At 45.7% G+C, this 21,562-nt stretch overlaps 1 protein-coding gene across 3 annotated transcripts in view; it reads right to left on the bottom strand.

Moving 5' to 3' along the window:
* The window catches only part of SIN3A (SIN3 transcription regulator family member A), a 59,022-nt gene extending 38,869 nt beyond the window's left edge, over positions 1-20,153 (bottom strand). The window contains exon 1 of one of the 3 annotated variants that reach the window (XM_050966975.1): positions 20,043-20,153. The gene's annotated coding sequence lies outside the window, so the exon portion shown is untranslated. The remainder of the gene's footprint in view (positions 1-20,042) is intronic. The other 2 variants (XM_050966977.1, XM_050966976.1) reach the window with 2 other exon arrangements.
* Positions 20,154-21,562: the final 1,409 nt, after the last annotated feature.

The following is a 21,562-nucleotide window of genomic DNA, read 5'->3' on the forward strand; positions in this document are numbered from 1 at the left end:
AACACATGTAGATTCTGAACAAAGACACGTTTCCATACAACACAGACTGGAGATGGTTGAGGAGTTTCTGGCAACAGAACTTCAAGTGTTTCTTTCACTGTGGCGGTGAATCTTAAAAGGCCATCAGCTATCCACTGAAGTGCTTACTATGAGTTTTACACTTTCAGTGTATGTCAGCTGTGAACCTGCAGCAGCAACAGCCCAGGTAGGATGCTAGTCAGCCCTGTGGGAAGGGGTTTCAAGAAGCTTTGGGAGAGGGTAGGAAATTTAATTCTAAATCATGTAGGGACCAAAATCAGGTTCTCTCTGATTTTACACACTGAAATAAAGTTAGTAGTAAATACAGAAGAAAAAGAAAAACCTGCAGACTTGCTAGTAAATTTAGTTTTGATTCCACATCCCTCTCCAGTAAGTTTTACCCAGCCCCCGGTGTCACTGCAGATCACCAGTGTCGCTAAGTGTCAAAAATTGGCCCCAATGTTTCCTCAGGACATCAGACGACAATGATGAACAACCCACGTGCAGCTCCCTCAAGATCTTCCTGCAAAACACATTCAAAAGACATATGCTTCTGCTCTAATCCAGATAGTGTTTCCCTAATTCACTCTAAATTTGGGTCACTATTCTGCCCTCCCACCACTTCAAATTCTGTAAATTCTTCACTTTAATTGCATGAACTTTCCTTTCCAGCCCAGATATTCAACAACTGCTGCCTTCTAGGTGGTGACAGTTAATGCCACTCCTGAGAAGTTATTTATTCTTCATACAACCACTGAGTGTGTTTGAGCACATTCAATCTCTCTGTCCAATCCAGCACCACATCCTAAAGAGCGAAACTCCCTCTTCTCTGCAGTCTGGAATACACCTGGGTCTTTCCTAAGCAAATATATAGCCTTGCCAGTTTCAGTGTAATTAATGAACAATTCACTCCTAGCAGGGAACCTAACAGAAGCGGTCCCCCAGCAGAGGTAACTGGGCTCAACACCTCCCCCCCCCCCCCCCCGCTCACACACAAAAACACCCATAAACTAACAACCTTCACAGCTCACTTCAATCAGCTTCCAAAAAAATTCTAAGTTGTGAAGTTATACTAACTCTTCAGTTTGAGTGCTTAATTAGGCAACCAGATGACAAACAGTGACCATCAATATATGTATGTATAATAAGTACATGCACAACAAATGGTGAATTAAGAGTCCACACGTAGATTCTTAGTATTTAAGAATACCTTTGGAGGTACAGACTAATTGTATAACTTCTTACTGCTTTTCCTGGATCTTCTTTTCTCCTTTCTCTCCCCTTCTTGCAGGATCTCACTTTTTCATTCGTTGAAGTTGTACTGTAAAGCTTGCACCCTCTCTCAGAAGAGAATCCCTCATCAGGAACCTACCATATCTATTGTGAGGGGCCTTCTGATACTGATCAATAAGCTCTGAAATGAGGAGGAGGAAATTACTAAAACCTAATTCACAGGGTACTGAGTCTAGCAGACCACAGTGACATCTGGAGAACAGAAAGGCAAAAATCCAGGAGAAACAGAGTTGATTTTTCTGGTTTTATCTGTTTTTGGTCTGACCTCTGCAAATGATTCCAGCATCTGCCCCATGATTTCATTTACTGTTACCCTCCTAGGGTTTAGAAACATTTTAGCTTTGTAAAAAAAATATTTTATAGATAGCATAGCTGGAATCTAAACAAGTAAAACAGCAGAATTTGGTCATGTATCTTTGATAAAAGCTCCATCTAGGATTTCACATCAACATGGTGATAAGGGCATGTCTACCCTACAAAATTAAGTCGACATGTTAAGTCAACATATAGCTGCTGCAGTAATTAAAGCGGTGGTTTACGTCCACACCTTGCTCCTTCTGTCGGTGGTGTGCATCCTTACAAGGAGCTTCTGCTGACTTAACCATGTGGGCAGTGACAGCTGGAGTCCCCCTCCTGAGGAGGAGGAGACTCCAGCTGTGAGCCCCTTGCTGGGCTGATAGCCAACAGGCAATGTAAGTAACAGTGTCTACACGGACAATAGGGCGCCCTAACTACATTGACCTAAGTGCTACGCCTCTCGCGGAGGTGGAGTTACTAAGTTGATGTACTGGGCTACTTGTATTGGTAGGAGCTACATTTTTAGTGTAGATGCTTACAGAGTTAGGCGGATGTAAGCTGCCTGATGTCAACCTAACGTTGTAGTGTAGACCAGGCCTAAGTCAAGTCAAATCAAAGCCTTGATAGCACTCACTTACAATGTGTGCTCAGGGATATGGAGCAGCTGAGAGAAAAGTCCCTATGTGCCCACCTAATTTTTATTCTGTCCCCTCCCCTTCTTACATTGTTAGTCTCTCTAGGCTTAGTTCACTCCTTACCCCTTTAACAGAGCAGTAGCATACTATAGTAATGCAACCATCACAAAAGCACTTCCAGCAGTTATAAAGTTAATGCTCTCTCTCCTCCCACTTCTCCCCAACAAACCAGGCATGAAACTTTTCAATCCAAATTCACAGTTTGCAGCCAAGTAGCAAGTGAGCCAGCTATAACAGGCCTAATGTATAACGTGCACAGGGGTATAATTCCACAATACAGAAACACTGAAGCGAAAGATACAGTTGCAGAGACCATCTAATATAATGTGCACGTCTAACAAAGCTCTGCTGTTTGTGTGTCTTCACCCAAAGAAACACATTCCATTTTTCACTTTTGCTGGGCTAGTCAAGGTTTAAAGTAGATGCTGAGCTGCATAAAAGGCTGTGCAAGGCCAAATAACTGCTAGAAGAGTCTTGCACACTTACCTGTTATGAGGATTACAATTCTACCTGGGACTACAAGGTCAGCCTTTTCTTCCAAGGAGCAACAGAAGATCTCAGATTATAGATTAACTCATCCATGCACCTTTGCGAGACTGTAGTAAACAGCTACAAGTCATCTGCTGGCAAGGTTGGCTTAGTCGTCTAACCATCAAGTCTGGAATTCCTAGACTGCCTGGTAGACCAGTTTAAAATTCTTATGGGGTCAACTCAACCCTTTAGCTTCCCAAAGCAGATAATGAAGTTCCACACAGTAAACTGTATGTGGATGTTTTGGATGTAAACTTAAAACCAGGCCCTGTTTGCTCTTAATTTTCACTAAAGATCAAAGGCCACTTTTGCACAAATTACACACAGAGGCTGCATGCTATAAGCTAGATAGCTGCCTTGCATACCAGAGTAAACAATAATTGTTCAGCACTGTATGTAGGCAGCCCGTCCAACCTGAAAAGGGCTTTTCCTCCTCACTCTCTTAGCCCTGGTCTACATTACAAGTTTAGGTAGAATTTAGCAGTGTTAGATCGATTTAATCCTGCACCTGTCCACACGATGAAGCCATTTTTGTTGACTTAAAGGGCTCTTAAAATTGATTTCTGTACTCCTCCCTGAGGGGATTAGCGCTGAAAATCAACCTTGCTGGGTCGAATTTGGGGTAATGTGGACGCAATTCAATGGTTTTGGCCTCCGGGAGCTATCCCAGAGTGCTCCATTGTGACCGCTCTGGACAACACTCTCAACTCAGACGCACTAGCCAGGTAGACAGGAAGAGCCCTGCAAACTTTTGAATTTCATTTCCTGTTTGGCCAGTGTGGTGAGCTGATCAGCACAGGTGACCATGCAGAGCCCATCAGCACAGGTGACCATGGAGCCCCAGAATCACAAAAGTGCTCCAGCATGGACCGAACGAGAGGTGCTGGATCTGATCGCTGTTCAGGGAGACGAATCCGTGCCATCAGAACTCCGTTCCAAAAGATGAAATGCTGGAATATTTGGGAAAAAAAAAAAAAAAAAAAAAAAAAAAAACTCCAAGGGCATGAAGGACAGAGGCAATAACAGGGACCCGCAACAGTGCTGCGTGAAACTTAAGGAGCTCAGGCAAGCCACGTGAAGCCTACCGAAGAACCAGAGTGGCAAACGGCCACTCAAGGTCAGAGCCCCAGACATGCCGCTTCTATGATGTAGGGGCACCCCCTGGAATGGCATGCAGCTCAACAAACCCACCCCTGTGCTTCCCTCCTCCTCCACCCCTCCTGGGCTACCTTGGCAGTTATCCCCTCATTTGTGTGACGAATTAATAAAGAATGCATGAATTTGAAACAACAATGACTTTATTGCCTCTGCAGGTGGAGATCAAAGGGGGGAGGGGAGGGCAATTGGCTTACGAGGAAGTAGAGTGAACCAACGGGGCAGGTTTTCATCAAGGAGAAACAAACAGAACATTCACACCGTACCTGGCCAGTCATGAAACTGGTTTTCAAAGCTTCTCTCATGCACAGCATGCCCTGCTGTGCTCTTCTAACCTCCCTTGTGTCTTGCTATGTGTAATCAGCGGCCAGGCAATTTGCCTCAACCTCCCACCCTGCCATAAACGTTTCTTCCTTACTCTCACAGATATTGTGGAGCACACAGCAAGCAGTAATAACGATGGGAATATTGGTTTCACTGAGGTCTAACGGAGTCAGTAAGCTGTGCCAGTGGGCTTTTAAACGTCCAAAGGCACATTCTACCACCATTATGCACATGCTCAGCCTATAGTCGAACTGCTCCTTACTACAGTCCAGGCTTCATGAGCCATGAGAGCAAGGGGTAGGTGCAACCGTGTGGTGCTGCTGACTGGGAGAGCAGCCTGAGGCAGAAGCCTCCAACTGGCATGATATTCCAGACTGAATCTCCATTAGAAGAAACTTAAAGAAGAGAATGACCTGGAGTCATTCCCATTTTTGTTCAGGCACCCCCAACCAACCTAACCGAGGTCAGCCAGGAGCACCCATGGGATGACGGTTAACAGTCGTATTGCACCGTCTGCCATTGGCAAGGCAAGGGGATGCTGCTGTGTGGGAAATGTGTGATCATGGGAGACTTTAACTTCCCAGATATAGACTGGAGGACAAGTGCTAGCAAAAATAATAGGGCTCACATTTTTCTGGATGTGATAGCAGATGGATTTCTTCACCAAGTAGTTGAAGAACCAACAAGAGGGGATGCCATTTTAGATTTGGTTTTGGTGAGTAGTGAGGACCTCATAGAAGAAATGGTTGTAGGGGACAACCTTGGTTTGAGTGATCATGAGCTAATTCAGTTCAAACTAGATGGAAGGATAAACAAAAATAGATCTGGGACTAGGGTTTTTGACTAAGGGCTAACTTTAAAGAATTAAGGACATTAGTTAAGGAAGTGGATTGGACTGAAGAACTTGTGAATCTAAATGCGGAGGAGGCCTGGAATTGCTTTAAGTCGCAGCTGCAGAAACTATCAGAAGCCTGCATCCCAAGAAAGGGGAAAAAAACCATAGGCAGGAGTTGTAGACCAAGCTGGATGAGCAAGCATCTCGGAGAGGTGATTAAGAAAAAGCAGAAAGCCTACAAGGAGTGGAAGAAGGGTGGGATTAGCAAGGAAAGCTACCTTAGTGAGGTCAGAACATGTAGGGATAAAGTGAGAAAGGCTAAAAAGCCAAGTAGACTTGGACCTTGCAAAGGGAATTAAAACCAATAGTAAAAGGTTCTATAGCCATATAAATAGGAAGAAAACAAAGAAAGAAGAAGTGGGACCGCTAAACACTGAGGATGGAAAGGAGGTTAAGGATAACCTAGGCATGGCCCAATATCTAAATAAGTACTTTGCCTCAGTCTTTAATAAGGCTAATGAGGAGCTTAGGGATAATGGAAGGATGACAAACGGGAATGAGGATATGGAGGTGGATATTACCACGTCTGAGGTAGAAGCCAAACTTGAACAGCTTAATGGGACAAAATCGGAGGGCCCAGACAATCTTCATCCAAGAATATTAAAGGAACTGGCGTATGAAATTGCAAGCCCATTAGCAAGAATTTTTAATGAATCAGTAAACTCAGGGGTTGTACCGTACGACTAGAGAATTGCTAACATAGTTCCTATCTTTAAGAAAGGGAAAAAAAGTGATCCGAGTAACTATAGGCCTGTTAGTCTGACATCTGTAGTATGTAAGGTCTTAGAAAAAATTTTGAAGGAGAAAGTAGTTAAGGACATTGAGGTCAATGGTAATTGGGACAAATTACAACATGGTTTTACTAAAGGTAGATTGTGCCAAACCAACCTGATCTCCTTCTTTGAGAAGGTGACAGATTATTTAGACAAAGGAAACGCAGTAGACCTAATTTACCTCTATTTCAGTAAGGCATTTGATATGGTTCCACACGGGGAATTATTAGTTAAATTAGAAAAGATGGGGATCAATATGAAAATTGAAAGGTGGATAAGGAACTGGTTAAAGGGGAGACTCCAACGGGTCGTACTGAAGGGTGAACTGTCAGGCTGGAAGGAGGTTACTAGTGGAGTTCCTCAAGGATCAGTTTTGGGACCAATCTTATTTAACCTTTTTATTACTGACCGTGGCACAAAAAGCGGGAATGTGCTAATAAAATTTGCGGATGACACAAAGCTGGGGGGTATTGCTAACACAGAGAAGGACCGGGATATCATACAGGAAGATCTGGATGACCTTGTAAACTGGAGTAATAGTAATAGGATGAAATTTAATAGTGAAAAGTGCAAGGTCATGCACTTAGGGATTAATAATAAGAATTTTAGATATACATTGGGGACACATCAGTTGGAAGCAACAGAGGAGGAGAAGGACCTTGGAGTATTGGTTGATCACAGGATGACTATGAGCCGCCAATGTGATATGGCCGTTAAAAAAGCTAATGTGGTTTTAGGATGCATCAGGCGAGGTATTTCCAGCAAAGATAAGGAGGTGTTAGTACCGTTATATAAGGCACTGGTGAGACCTCACCTGGAATACTGTGTGCAGTTCTGGTCTCCCATGTTTAAGAAGGATGAATTCAAACTGGAACAGGTTCAGAAACGGGCTACTAGGATGATCCGAGGAATGGAAAATCTGTCATATGAAAGGAGACTCAAAGAGCTTGGCTTGTTTAGTCTAGCCAAAAGAAGGCTGAGGGGGGATATGCTTGCTCTTTATAAATATATCAGAGGGATTAATATTAGGGAGGGAGAGGAATTATTTAAACTTAGTACCAATGTAGACACAAGAACAAATGGGTATAAACTGGACACTAGGAAGTTTAGACTTGAAATTAGACGAAGGCTTCTAACCATTAGAGGAGTGAAGTTCTGGAACAGCCTTCCAAGGGGAGTAGTGGGGGCAAAAGACATATCTGGCTTTAAGACTAAGCTTGATAAATTTATGGAAGGGATGGTATGATGGGATAGCTTAATTTTGGCAATTGATCTTTGATGATCAGCATATAAGTATGCTCAGTGGTCGGTGATGGGATGTTGGATGGGATGGGATCTGAGTTACTGCAGAGAATTCTTTCCTGAGTGCTGGCTGGTGAGTCTTGCCCACATGCTCAGGGTTTAGCTGATCGCCATATTTGGGGTCGGGAAGGAATTTTCCTCCGGGGCAGATTGGCAGAGGCCCTGGAGGTTTTTCGCCTTCCTCTGCAGCGTGGGGCATAGGTCACTTGCTGGTGGATTCTCTGCAGCTTGAGGTCTTCAAACCACAATTTGAAGACTTCAATAGCTCGGACATAGATTAGGGGGTTGTTATAGAAGTGGATGGGTAGGGTTCTGTGGCCTGCTTTGTGCAGGAGGTCAGACTAGATGATCACATTGGTCCCTTCTGACCCTAAAGTCTATGAGTCTATGAGCATCCAGGAGACATATGGTGACAGTGAGCTGAGCAGGCTCCATGCTTGCCGTGGTATGTTGTCTGCACGGGTAACCCAGGAAAAAAGGCAAGAAATGATTTTTTGCCGTTGCTTTCCTGGAGGGAGGGAAGGGGGCCTGACGACATGTACCGAGAGCCACCTGTGACCATGTTTTTGCCCCATCAGGCATTGAGAGCTCACCCAGAATGCCAATGGGTGGCGAAGACTGCGGGAACTGTGGGATAGCTACCACAGTGAAACTCTCCGAAACTTGATGCTAGCCTCGGTACTGTGGACGCACACTGCCGACTTAACGTGCTTAGTGGGGACACATAATTGACTGTATCAAATCAATTTCTAAAAAAATGACTTCTAGTAAATCGACCTCATTTTGTAGCGCAGACATACCGTTAGTGATAGATAGCAGAGATGAAGCTTTGGCACCTCCACTCCCCTGCAAGCACTATAGCTGCCTCTGTTCTCTAGCTGAATGCTTACTCATCATCTAACGCTAATACACCTCTACCTCGATATAACACTGTCCTTGGGAGCCAAAAAATCTTACCATGTTATAGGTGAAACCATGTTATATTGAACTTGCTTTGATCCACCGGAATGTGCAGCCCCCTCTGAGCTCTGCTTTACCAAGTTATATCCAAATGTGTGTTATATTGGGTGGCATTATATCGAGGTAGCGGTATATTCTAACTGGATTATTGTCCCAATTAGAAGTCAGACTAGGCTGAGCTTCCAGACTGGTGGTACTCTTGTGCAGAAAGTGAGTTTACAAGAGAATACCAAAAGCCTCATTTCTATGATGGGAGGTCCCATATTTTGGATTGGGATATACCATGCAAGCTCACTACCTGGGAGATTGGGATACCTCATGTCTGAGAGCAGCTCACACCCCTATATCCAAAGGTCACACCCACAGATTCACCATTACAGAGTGAAGGTTAGTGTGTGAGCACATGGACCAAAACTCCAGATTGCTGCTTGTCAGAGCTCATCCACAAACTTCCTCTTGGCCCAAGAAGTGACTATGCCTCATGAAATAAACCTTCACTCAAAGGGGAGAGAGCAAGGGAATCCATCTGCAGATTAAAGTTTCCTTAATAGAAAAATGATTATTCACATGCATTAAAGATCTAGAGGCTGTGTCATCTTTTCTAGCCCCTTTGGAAGCCATAAAAAGGATTTCCCCTTTGCATAGGTCTTTAGACCTATGCAAAGAGAACTTCAATGCCCTCACCATGTTCAAAAGCAATTATTTATTTATATTTAAATTTAAAAATAATCTGTACGGGACTCTAGGCATCATAATACAATACAATAAAATCCCAGCTGCATCACAATAATCATTTCAAACAGGAACTCTGCTAGGTAACTGGACAGCTGAGTGTGATGCAAAAATCTCCTTCAAAGCAAAAACACTGGTATTAAACAATACCCACCAAAGAAAGTGGAGGACAAGATTAAGTTCTCGCTCTGGGACAACTGCCTCTTTACTGAGATGAGAGGGAGGAGGAAGGAAGATACAGCAGAAGGCCTGATCCATTTATGGAGAAAAGCTTAAGATTCCTTGATCCAGGTGCATAGTTTTGGAAACTTGCTGTTGCTAACAAGACATTGACGGGACACTCATCCCAAAGAGGGCAGACTAGATGGAAAAAACCCTGTCCTAAGCAACCAATCCCTCAGATGGAAGTTCCGGCAGCTCAGACTAAATGTTGAGGGACCATGCCATCCGGACCTCTTTAGTGAACAACAAATTGCGTTCTGCCCAATATACAAAAATAACTACAGCCTGAGACAGCTTTCCGCTCCTGGCACCAACCTGCTTGCTGGCAATCCAGGCAACACAGATTACTCCTTGGAGACCAGCACACACTACTCTGATTGCTCTAAGCTCCAGCCAGTTCATATGCAGAGATCTCTCCCATGTGGGACGAATGGGACTGCAAGATGGTTCCCCAACCCTTGAGGCTGGCATCAGTCATTACCCCAAATCACAGGTCCTGAAGTGACCTCCAACTTCAAGTTTAGTTACATCTCTCCCATAACTGCAAGGGCTGCCTGAGCTCCAAGGGATGCTAAATCCTCACATGTAGTCCCCACCCCATTGCTTTGGTCACCACTGAAAGAGCAGCTTGTGAACCAAAATGCTTCCTGATCTACAGAACTAGATCAATTAAGGAAACCATCTTCTTGGCTCAGATGCTGAAGGATGCTCTGATCTGCTCTGCTAAGCTGTCTTGCCATCTGTACTCTTTTCTGTGATGGAAGACCCATTCCTACCACCATATTAACTCAGCTGCTGACATGGGACTAGGTTTTGCTCTTTTGTATCTGATCATAAATCCCAGCCATATCAACAGACTTGTTGATTCCTGGACAGCTTCCCTTGTTCCTAGCAGAGCGAAGACCTTCACCTGCCAGCCATCCAGATATGGAAGAATATGATGTTTCCTTTGTGACTCCACCACCGCTACACTCTGTGGAGATTGAACCAATGGCCAGGGAAAAAACTTTTCACATTGCAGAAAGGTACAAAAGTCCACAGAGTAACATGCAGAAATCAGAGCGCACTCAGGTGAACCTCTATTCTGCTGAAGTCTGTTTCAGAGAGAGAGGGACAGGCTCAAGGGGCTCTGGTCAGGTACCATCTCTGGAATGCTGGCCTATAGCAAGGCTTGGGTGGAGATCTTCATTATGCCAACCAGTCTCTAGTGTGAGAAGACAAATATGGTCTCTTGGGCTCTGGAGTTACTTTATTTTCAACACTGAGATCCTGAAGGCTTGATCTAGTGCTTCCCCAAACAACTTTTCCCCATTAAAAAGGAGATGCAATGAGCTCCTGCTTTGCTGAAAATCCTCCCTCCAAGAGCATTATTAGAAGGCTCTCCCATCCATATCCATAAAGTGATTGGTAAGGAAGGAAAGAAGATTGTGTGACCAAGACCAGGGAGGCATCACTGAGGAATTTGTAAATTCCAAATTTCAGACACACAGGTACTTCAAAGCCACTGACTCTTCCAAGGGGCAGGTACACTTAGTTGAAGACATTAATGCAGAGTCAATAACAGGGCAAAAACCCAGCACTTGCGCCATCTTTTAGACAGCCTGTAAAATGTATGCATTTGCCTTGAGGAGGGCTGTTCTAGCATCTCTCCATGTCCTTGTGAAAGGGGAAAGCACACACGTTGTTTTGAGGATATCATGTGTAATGATTGTGACCCATTTAAGTACCTAGACAGAGTATCAAGGATTCAAAGATCAAGGACAACGCACTGATTCAGGATGCTAAAACATAAATACTATATTATTTTTATTTATATTTCCAATGTACTAAAAAGGCTTTTATCTAATACTAAGCCTCTACTGTAGACTAAAAGGACAAAGAAATAGATTAACCCAGATTGTGTCTGGACTCTATATCCAGAACATAGCATTTACTCAAGCACCTGCTTACAGGTAAGAGTTCTAGAAATTCTAAATCCCTAAAGTCGGTCAGCTGTGCAACATACCAGTAACTCTAATTTTAAATTTGTTGAGTACTCAGTAGGACTTAACCAGAAGATGGTAGGAACTCTTATTACTTCATTAAAAGAAATTAAGTTACAGTGACTAGGACAGCAGAACTGGTAACTTACTGGTCTTTAAAGGTCACTTGATCCAGTACACATGGCAACCACTGATCAAACAGACTCTTTCTTTCCACAACTCAAAGCCAAAGAGCCTTAATATCTTCAATTTGAGTATGCTGTAGTCTATCTTGCTATGTTTAGGCTTTTACAAGATGACACGAAATCCTCCTCCCTTCCACAAACTTTTTAAAATTCCCCATCCAGGAAAAGACCACAAGAAGAGCATACCTCTGCCGTTCCTGCCCGCAGTGCTTCCCCCAGCTGATCAGTTTTGCTTACTACTATTGATGGGACATGCAGAGCAGGAGAAGTATGCATAAAGGCAGCATCTTCTGCTGCTGAAGTGAGGGTAGGAACAAAGAAAGTGTCTTTCCTTTCTCTTTAGCAGCACTGTGCCACACCTGGCTTCTCTTGTCTGTCACACTTTCAACCCTTCACACAGCTCAATAGGACTAGCAAAATGAAACTGAACAGACGCACATTAGTTCCATTCAGGTACTAAGGGCATCTCCTGAAGGAACATTATGGGCAAGAGCAGCAATGCTGACACAGAAAGGCAGTGAAAAAATCAGGGGGATTGGAACTGAGCTTGCAGAACAGGGGCCTCAGACCTCAACCACTGAAAATGAGGAGTAAAAATAGGAAAAGTGGTTTCTAACTTCAACTCCTCATGGGAATGGAGACAGGAGAGCCCGATCATCATCCTGCTTCTTCACCCACTGCTGAAGACTTCAATGCCAACATTTTACCAGCTGAGATCTCAAAAACCTGCAGAATTAGAAACTAATATTGGTCATTCCAAGCTTTCAGATGATCTGAGCACTGGTTTCCAGCTCTACAGATTTGAGATAAGTTGTTAAACACAAAATGGAAAAAGAGCAATATGGTAATGAGAATAACGTAATTTTTAAAGGTCTTCTATTTGAACACCTGTCAGGACAAGGAATCTTTTAGCAGATGAGTTCTTTTTTCAAGAACTAATCATGGAACAGTGATCACAGAGAAAGATCTCAATCCCCAAAGATATAAGAGATTTCTGAGAAAGGCTATGCAAACTGTGTAGTCAATACTGTACATGTATCCCTAGACTGTCTCCTTTTTTACAAATGGGAGAGCTCAATATATTCCCATCTTTTCACAAGCTGTCTGAAGTTTTAACATATGGTCCTAAAAGGTTTTATATAGATTTATAACTATAATATGTACAACACTGATACTTCTATTATTACTTTGTTTTTTTAAATGTTAGACACTATACAGAACTGAGGGCAGGTCTACACTACAGACTTGCATCACCACAGCTCCACCGCTATATAGAGTCTTCACTAGAAGCACTAAGCCGACCTGAGAGAGCTCTCCCATTGGCTTAATAACTCTACCTCCATGAGAGGTGGTAGCTATGTTGGCAGGAGAAGCTCTCCCACCAACATAGCGCTGTCAACTTCGGAGGTTAACTACGTCACTATGAGGTGTGAAAAATCCACATCCCTGAGTGATGCAGTTATACTGAAGTAAGTGTGTAATATAGACTTGGCCTGAATGAGGTTGGTAAACCTGATTTAATGAAGGGAGGGGAGGGAGAGAAAAGGTCTCCAAATGAGGAGCGGACCCAATATGAAGAGAAAACAAGTGGAGCTTAGAAATCTATACACACGCACGCATCCAAAAGACAAAAGAAAGGAGGTTCGGTGATTTAAAACATTAGCAGAAATAAAAGGATTGCAGAACAAGAAATCAAATGGGATTGGGGGTAGAGGGGAGAGAGAAAAGGGACAGAAAAGTTGGGGAGAGAGGAGCTGAGGGGGTCAGACAGGGACATATTTTACCTGAGAAAGTAAAATAGCCTGAAAAACTAAAAGTTTCTTCTCATTTGGACTATGGAAAGAGAGGTAGGTAGAGGGAGGGAAACAAATCTTAGCTAGTGTGTGGGACTCAGAAGACCTGCACTCAAATTTCCTGCTCCACCAGAGACTTTCTATGTGACAGTGGGCTAGTTATTTGCTCTGTGCCTCAATTCTCTATTTGAATAATGGGAAAAGCAGCACTGACCTACCTCACAGGAGTGTTGCTAGAACAGAGGTGGGCAAACTACAGCCCGTGGGCCAGATCCGGCCCCTCAGGGCTTTGGATCTGGCCTGTGGGTTTGCCACTCCTGTAGCGGCGCAGGTCCCAGGCCGGGGGGGAGGAGAGGGGGAAAGGGGAGGGCAGAGGGCTCCGTGCGCTGCAGGGGCCGCAGGGATGTGGTGCCAGCCACTTCCGGGAGCGGTGCGGACCGGTACGGCACAGGGCCAGGACCAGCAGGCAGGGAGCCTGCCCTGGCTCTGGTGTGCTGCTGCCACCTCGGAGCTGCTCCAGGTAAGCAGTGCAAGGCCAGAGCCCGAACCCCTCCTGCACCCTGCACTCCAACTAGCTACCCTGAGCCCCCTGCCCCATCCCATCTGAACCCCAACCCCCTGCCCTGAGCCCCCTGCTGCACCTCACACCCCTCTTGCACCCAACCCCCTGCCCTGAGCCCTCTGCCGCATCCTGCACCCCAACCCCATGCCCTGAGCCCCCTCATACACCCTGCACCCCTCCTCTGCCCCAACCCCTTGCCCTCAGCTCCTTCCTGCACACCGCACCCCCTCCCACACCCCAACCACCTGCCCTGGCCCTGCATGCAATTTCCCCACCCAGATGCGGCCCTCAGGCCAAAAAGTTTGCCCACCTCATGCTAGAACAAATATTTATTGAAGATTGTGAGGCACTCAGATACTGTGGAACTGGGAACCATATACGTACCCAATATGATACTGAAGAGACATTAAATGAACTCCTTGAAACGCTGAGAATTGATAGCAAGGTGAAGTGCTGGCAGCTCATCCATTATGCAGATATGAATCTTAGCTAAACCTGAGATTAGATGCAGCTAGGGCAATCTTAAACCCCACTCTTCTCATCCTCCCTTTCAATGTCTGGGTTGAGGTGAGTGGTGGTGAGGCATTAATTTACACATTGTCACAGCGGCAGCTGTTAATTACATGGCAATAATTTGTAAAAACACGAAGTGAATCAAAACTTCACATAAGAAATAGATTTCCCCACCTTCACGGTGTCCAATTTCTACAAGAACATTTCTTCCACCATTAGTGCTCAGAATACCTAAAAATGCAGCAACAGGGAAGAAAAAGATACAAATGTGCAACCACAAGCATAACCCCATCCAGACAGACAAATACATATTATAGGCCTCCATTTTCTGCTCTGGCTTTAACAACCATAAAAGCTTTCCAATACTGGAGAAGACCAAAACTAGAATCTGGACAGAAAACGATTTATAAATCCTCGAAGTTAAACTGGTTTGTGTGCCAATTTCAACACAATATTTCTCATTCCAAGACCTACATGTTCAACAAGGCCTGTACTGATTGCTCCCTGACTGGCCTGATCATGAATGACACATCACAACAGCAGGCAAAGTAAATCTGAAGAGATCTATCCATTGCATATTGTAATCCAGTGTGAAAAACATCCTGTATTTCTCTACTCTTTACATGCCTTCAAGAACGCCAGTCAGTCTAGTATTTCTTAATTTGAGTTGTCCATAGTTCACTGTCTGTGGTATTTTGTTATAGTGACACTGTATCCATATGCTGTTCAAGGCAGATGCTGGCAAACGTATAGCTCTACCACCATTTAATAACAATTTCAGTTTCCTTAATATTACTCTTATTTCTTCAATACTTGTCTCCAGTGGTGGCAGTAGACAACAGTCTCCACACTATTTCACTGAAAACCAATATTTTAACTAAACCCAATGTTGTTTGGGAAGTCAGGCCTGTACCTCTGTCCAAGCAGTATGAGATTAGAGACAGCCAGGACTGTTCTTCCAGCTAGCAAAATTGTGTCTAATTGTTAGTGAATCTAGATGCCATCTAGGTGTGTATAATCAGTTCCACCAGTGAGTGCATGACAATTATCAACAAATTTAGCTTCACAACAGCCCCATTAAATAGGAAAGTATTTATCCCCATTTGTACTGAAAAATTGAGAAAGATTAAGTGACTTGCCCAAAGTCACACAGGAGGTCTGTGGCAGGGCCAAGAATTGAGCTGCAATCTCCTGAGATCCAATGCAGTGCCTTAACCACAAGATCAATAATACTGAACCCACAAAAGGGCCAATTAAAGTCACTCATGGTAGAAGTGGAAAAAACACACCTTACCAGTGCCACTTTATCCTAAAGCCTGCTCTGTGAAAGCTAAGATGGAGTCTGAAGTGCCATCATCCTTGCTGAGGACATCTGGAATTCACAGATTTGCACTGAGATAGTACGCAACTAATGGATAAGCTACCTATATGCCACTTCAAGTTTCAGATAATTCCTCAGTTCAACCAGAGGTGATTTTTTTGGGCATCTTTGTTACACTAAAATCTTACTACTAGACACTGATTTAAGGTAGTACTCAATTTCCTAAAACATTTTCATTAATAGAGTATTATTTAATAGTTTTCTATTTTACCGCATCAGTTTTCTTTTATACTTTACCTTTCAGTGTATTGAAAGTTTCTTTATACCCTTGCACACAGAGTCCACTGAAACCCAATCACAATCTTGAGGACACAATCATTTTCTAACCACACACCTTTTCCCCCTCCATACTGCAGCCCTTATTATTGCAGAAAAAGCTCTGCTATAGTTAAGGCTGAAAACTCATTTCTGCTGACTTCAAATGCTCTAAAATCCACATGCTTACTCATATTATTTTGAAATTTAGTATGCCTCAAGGGGATGCAGGGTAGTGTTAGTGATCTAAATTTGGGGTCATCCTAGCAAGAAGTTCTCAAGACATAAAACCCTGGGGGTGGAAAGGAAGAAGCATTTCTTAAAGTTCGCAGATTCTACCAACTTTTTTTTGAGCAGACCTAGGGAATCAAACTGTAGCTCTGATTGTGGCCAAAATGGTCTCCATCACTCAATACTGGTGATATTTAGGTGGGTTGGTAGTGAGCCTTTCAGCCCCACATTCTCACCTGGTATTTGTATGAGAGGATCTGGGGGCATTTGCCCCTCATACAAGCCAGCACCTGAGGAGGCTTCTTCACTCTGAAAGCCTCAGATTCTCTCTGTCCCCCTGGACTCCCTTCCATGTGAGCAGGCATCTGGGGAAACCCTGCTCTCTGGGTGGGGAGCTGAGGACATGCAGGCTGGGGGCATGAACCCAGAACACACTGCAAGACTGGGGTGAGGAGCTGAGGGGCATACTTGATGCATAATCGCTGGCTCAAACAATTGGCACAGAGAAGAGTCCCCAAATCAAATCTGGGCCTGGGCCACAGGCACAGCTGTACAGAACACAACCACAAGGCCACCTTAGACATCTGTTCTTTAATTAGATATTAATTCAAAAAGTGCTTCACTGTACATAGTGTTCTTTTAAATAAGTTTGTTCACTTACAGCAGACACTAAACAAGCCATAGCTGAAAACTGTATTTAAATACAGGTAAGTCTATATTTATATGAAATAATTTTTGACCCCTTCCAGTTGGTACTGTGCCTAACACAGCTCTATGAAATAAACCCCACTCATCTAATATACTTAGACTAAGTTCTAGTTCTGGATTGCAGTTTTTCAGAAAAAGATGGTAATCAAAAAGCTCACACATTCCTCATGATGCTTTTGGTCACTCAAGCAGCTTCAATTTAAACAAGTGTTTGTCAGTTTTACACACAGTTTCAGTGGTGCAAACAAAATATATCTTGCTCTGATACAGCAGACATATCTTAAGCAGATACCAGTTTATATTGGTGCACGTACTGATGTCAAATCTATATAGGTAATACTATAAAAAACACTGCCGTCTATGTTTCATTGGCCCAGATTCAAGGAAGGAATCTGGCATTTGACAAGACAAATACAAAATATATTAATGCTTCTACAGTTTATGAGAATACCTTCCCAGTTACCTACAACCTCAAGTAAAACCTTAATGCAGTTTCTATTGATGTAAGTAAGCAAAGGAGTAAAAAAAAACCAAAGACACTGAAACTAAAACACTCAGTGAAGGCCACTGGTAAGTTTAAAGACTGAGAAGTGCACATGTAGAGAAGAATGCCAGTTCTTGATTTAAATATTTCAAAAACTAATGCTAGAAGCAGAATACTATAAGAGTAATTCTCAGACTCCTACATGCCTCTGTTATTCTGCACAGGATTCTTATGCGTAGCTTTGCAGTTTCTAGATAGAAATACTGCAACAGTCATTCAAGAGGAGTTCTTTCAAAAGCAATCTGGAAATTCTAATAAATCTATGTGTCCCTTCAGACTGGGTATAAAGAGTGAAAGCAGAATAGGCTAGTTACTCATAAGTGATGAGGTGTCCAAAACCAAAAAGAAGCAGCAGAATAAGACAAAGAGGCACTTAACCATGTATATTTATTGTTAGGAACTGTGGTAAACGTAAAATATTGTTTTTAGATTTTAAAATAATACTTTCTACACAAAATCCTTGAAACAGTTACTGTACACTAGGGGTAATCAATAAGTGGACTGCAGGACAAATCCAGACCACCAGGAGCTTTTGAACAGATCCCCAAATCTTTTTATTTACTTTTTTATTAGTAGTTTCTTCTCCAGAGGCTGGACCTTGACTATACTGTGACAAAAAAATAATTGACTACCCCATTTACACTATTAATATGGTGATGAACAAGGTGGGCTGAAGGAAGAAATCTGAAGATTTTAGTTAAATTCTGTGAAAAATCTGCACAAACCCCATTGATGTCATCATTTTCAGCTGCTCATCCACACTAAGGCAACTCAGTTCAGTTTATTTCCACACCTCAAATGTGTTTTATTTAGCTCTCTGTTCCTTAGCATTTGTAAACAATATGCAGTGTACAATGAGGAATCAAGTGAGAGTGATGTACTAAAAGGCAGCCTGTATTTTTTTTTAATCTGTAAAAACCTGAGGTTTCTGATTACCACAGAAATGTATATCATTAACAAGAGATTTAAATTCTCCAAACTGAAGTATTACACACTGGATATTTTACAACCACCCAGGAATACTCTGTAGTAACTCTGTCCATCTTCTGCAGTTCAGCATGCTCACTCTGCCTGATTATCTCCTAGCTGGCTCTGCACATGCATGGAGCGTTTGAGGACAGACTACACAGGCACAAGAGGCTGATGATTAATGCAGAAGCTCCAGCCATACTTTACTATGCGAGATGACTGGTTGCCCTTCCCCCGTGATCGGGTACTTTGCAGTATAAAGAAGGATCACTAGACAGTCTTCACTTCTCTCCCAAAAATGCAAAACAACCCCACACACACCCCAGCCTCGACTTCACCCCGATGCCCTTAAATAACCGAGTGAGCCTGTAGGAGCCCCAGTGGACAACACAGCTCTAACTCGGCTGGAGGTACGGATGTGCTCTAGGCATCCTCCAGACACACATCGCGGCCACGTGGAAGACAGGCTGTCCCAAGTCACTGGCCTTTGCTGACTGAGCTTACTTCCGTCAGCCAGTTACCTAGTGCTTAACGTCCAGTTACCCATCCTGCTAAGAGTTAAGGAAGGAGACCTCCGAACACCGCTGCCTCGCTGCAGGGATCAAATCCAGTCGGCTACCCCGGAGCGTGTGGGATACAACCGAGGAGAACCGCCAGACGAGCGCAACCGCTGCATGGGTCAATAGTGCTCCGTGCAACTAGCTGAGACTGACCGACATAAGGAGTGGGTCCCCAATAAGAGCGCTGTATGTAATGGACCCGCTGACCGCGAGTCTCCGGTAAGGGATCGGAGCGAGGTAGGAGCCTAAATGCAACGCCCCCATAAGCGAAGCGCACAGGGGAGCAGGCTGTGTACAATCCACCCAGGACCGGCACGAACGGGGAAGCGGAATGGGCGGAGCTAACTGTGTGCAATCTACCGGGGAAGGCGGGGTCCCCAGAGGCGGAGCCTGTTTGCAATGCCAGCATTGACAGACGGGCGCGGAGAAGGAGGCTGGGTGCCACCCTCCCAGCACCGGAGTGAGAGCAGAAAAGGGGAGAGGGAGGAGCCCGCGTGGAACGCGTCCAGTACCGAGAAGAAGGGGGTGTCCCAGGGACGGGGGCGGGGCCTGTGTGCAATGCACTTGGTACCGGGGATGGACCCCGGTAAAGGAACGACGGGGGTGGGCTGAGTGCGATGCAGCCCGCGGGCTCTCGAAGTGCGGCTTATACGCCAAGCACTCGGTTCTTAGAGGAAGGGAGTTTGTTGCGGAAAGGGAGGCGGACCCCTGTCCGCTGCACCGACGCCCTGGGCAAGGAGGCGGCTGCATGTGCAATGCGAGCGATCCGAAGGGACGGAAAGGGCTCGGGAAGCTCATCTCCGCTAATCCCGAGCCCGGGAAGACAATCCGACCGGGACAGAGGGTGGGGGCGGCTACTTGTGCGCTAGGCTCGCCGGGGGAGGGGGCTGCCTGTACGTTCTGCACCCGGGGGTGGGGGGCTGCCTGTGTCCAGGGCACGCGAGAGCCCGCTGTAGGGAATCGCCCGCTCGCCAGGGCAGGGAACCCCCGGGGAGACGCAACCTGGGAGGCTGGTCTCGCTCTCCTCCCACGGTGGCGCCCGAAGCGCGCGGGCCACCGGCGCGAGTCCCCACCCCATACGGAGAGCGAGAAGGGAAAGGATAGACCCGCCCCCCGCGGCGCCCGGCGGGACTGTCACACCGCCCGACCCCTCGGAGCTCACCTCAAAGCCGCCCCTGTGCCTAGGGGGATCGTGCCCCGCCGGGGCTGTCCGGGCCCCTTCTCGTCACGAGGGGGCGGCCCTCGGGCCCCTCCTCCCGCCGCTGGCGGGGTCGGCGGCAGCTGCTCCCGCCCCGGCTACTCGAGAGGGACGGTCCCTGGCGGTGCCGGGCTGTGGGAGGGCGCCCCGGCCCCGGCGGCTGCTCCGGGCAGGGTGGGGGGTCCCTGGGCCCCTCCTCCTCCTCCCGGCGGGGGCGGCGGCTGCTCAGTTCGGGCACTGGAGGGGCTGAGGGGCGGTTGGGCCTGGGCGGATACGAGGGATGGTCGGCTCCGGCGGGGGGGGGTAAAATGGAGTAACCGTCTCGCGGCGGCGGCCGCCGAGCGCTGCCCGCTTCTCTGTTCCCCGGGAAATCCCGCCCCTCCCCGACCCGGGGGGGAGACACCCGCGCTTCCATTGGGTAAACTGCCTGCCACTCACTGCTTCTCCCAATCACAGCGCAGTGCCCACCTCCATCTCCCGCCCCTATTGGACACAACCCCCAGGAAGGGGATGTGAAGGGGGGGACCGAGGAAAAATGTCCGTATAGGAAAGAAGCCCCGCCCAGTCCCGCCTCCATTCCCCTCTCATTGAATGCCGCCTACAGGAACCGGTCAACGATTGGATTAGGTGGATGTCGGTCAAACCTACACTCCCCCTATCACAGGCTCCGCCCCCAGCAAATAGGAAGCTCCGCCCCCTCTCTAGAGAGCCCTTTTGTGGAATGTTTACATCGGCAAGTGGATCCAGATTTGTGCCTCTGCAAATCCGCCCACAATCTCGAGGATAGTAGCTACTGCCTTGGGTTCACTGCATGCCCTGTGCCTGCACCCATGCTGCTTCAGAGTGTGGCCCCAGCACGTGCCCTAACACTGTTCAATGCACGGGTGCAACAAGCTGCAGCAGCACGGGCGCCAGTTCTGTCCAACTCTACACGCTGCAGCGGCGGTACGCCCAGTATCGTTCACGCACGCTGCATGGGTGCAACAAGATTCAGCCGCACGGCTAGTAGCCCAGTTTAATACACGCAGGCACCAAACTTTAGCAGCTATGTGCTCGCTCTAGTAATTCGTTAATGCAACAAGTTGCATGAGGTCCATCATACTACTCAGCTTCAGCTTGCGTACAATTTAAACTGGGGTGAAACTTCTTGGATACTGCCCTCTAGGAAGCAAGGTAATTAGTTTCCTTCTACTCCTATCAACCTGTTTGAAACTTGCTGCAACGTTACAGGAACTAACAAGTGAAACCATACACCAAAACAGGCGTAAGAACACCTTTTTTAAACAACACCAAAGCTGTATGCGGTGGTGGCATCGCATTAAACCACAAACCCTGGATTTGGAATTCAGCCTCAAAGAACTACCAGTCACCCATTGAGCAATTTGAGCACATTTTGGATCAGAGCTACTCCAAACGGAAGCAGATGGGGAAGGTAGATTTCTATTCCAATATAAAGTTCAGGTATGTTTTTACACTCACATGGA

Source organism: Gopherus flavomarginatus, chromosome 9, assembly GCF_025201925.1.
Source record: "Gopherus flavomarginatus isolate rGopFla2 chromosome 9, rGopFla2.mat.asm, whole genome shotgun sequence".
Classification (NCBI taxonomy): domain Eukaryota; kingdom Metazoa; phylum Chordata; order Testudines; family Testudinidae; genus Gopherus; species Gopherus flavomarginatus.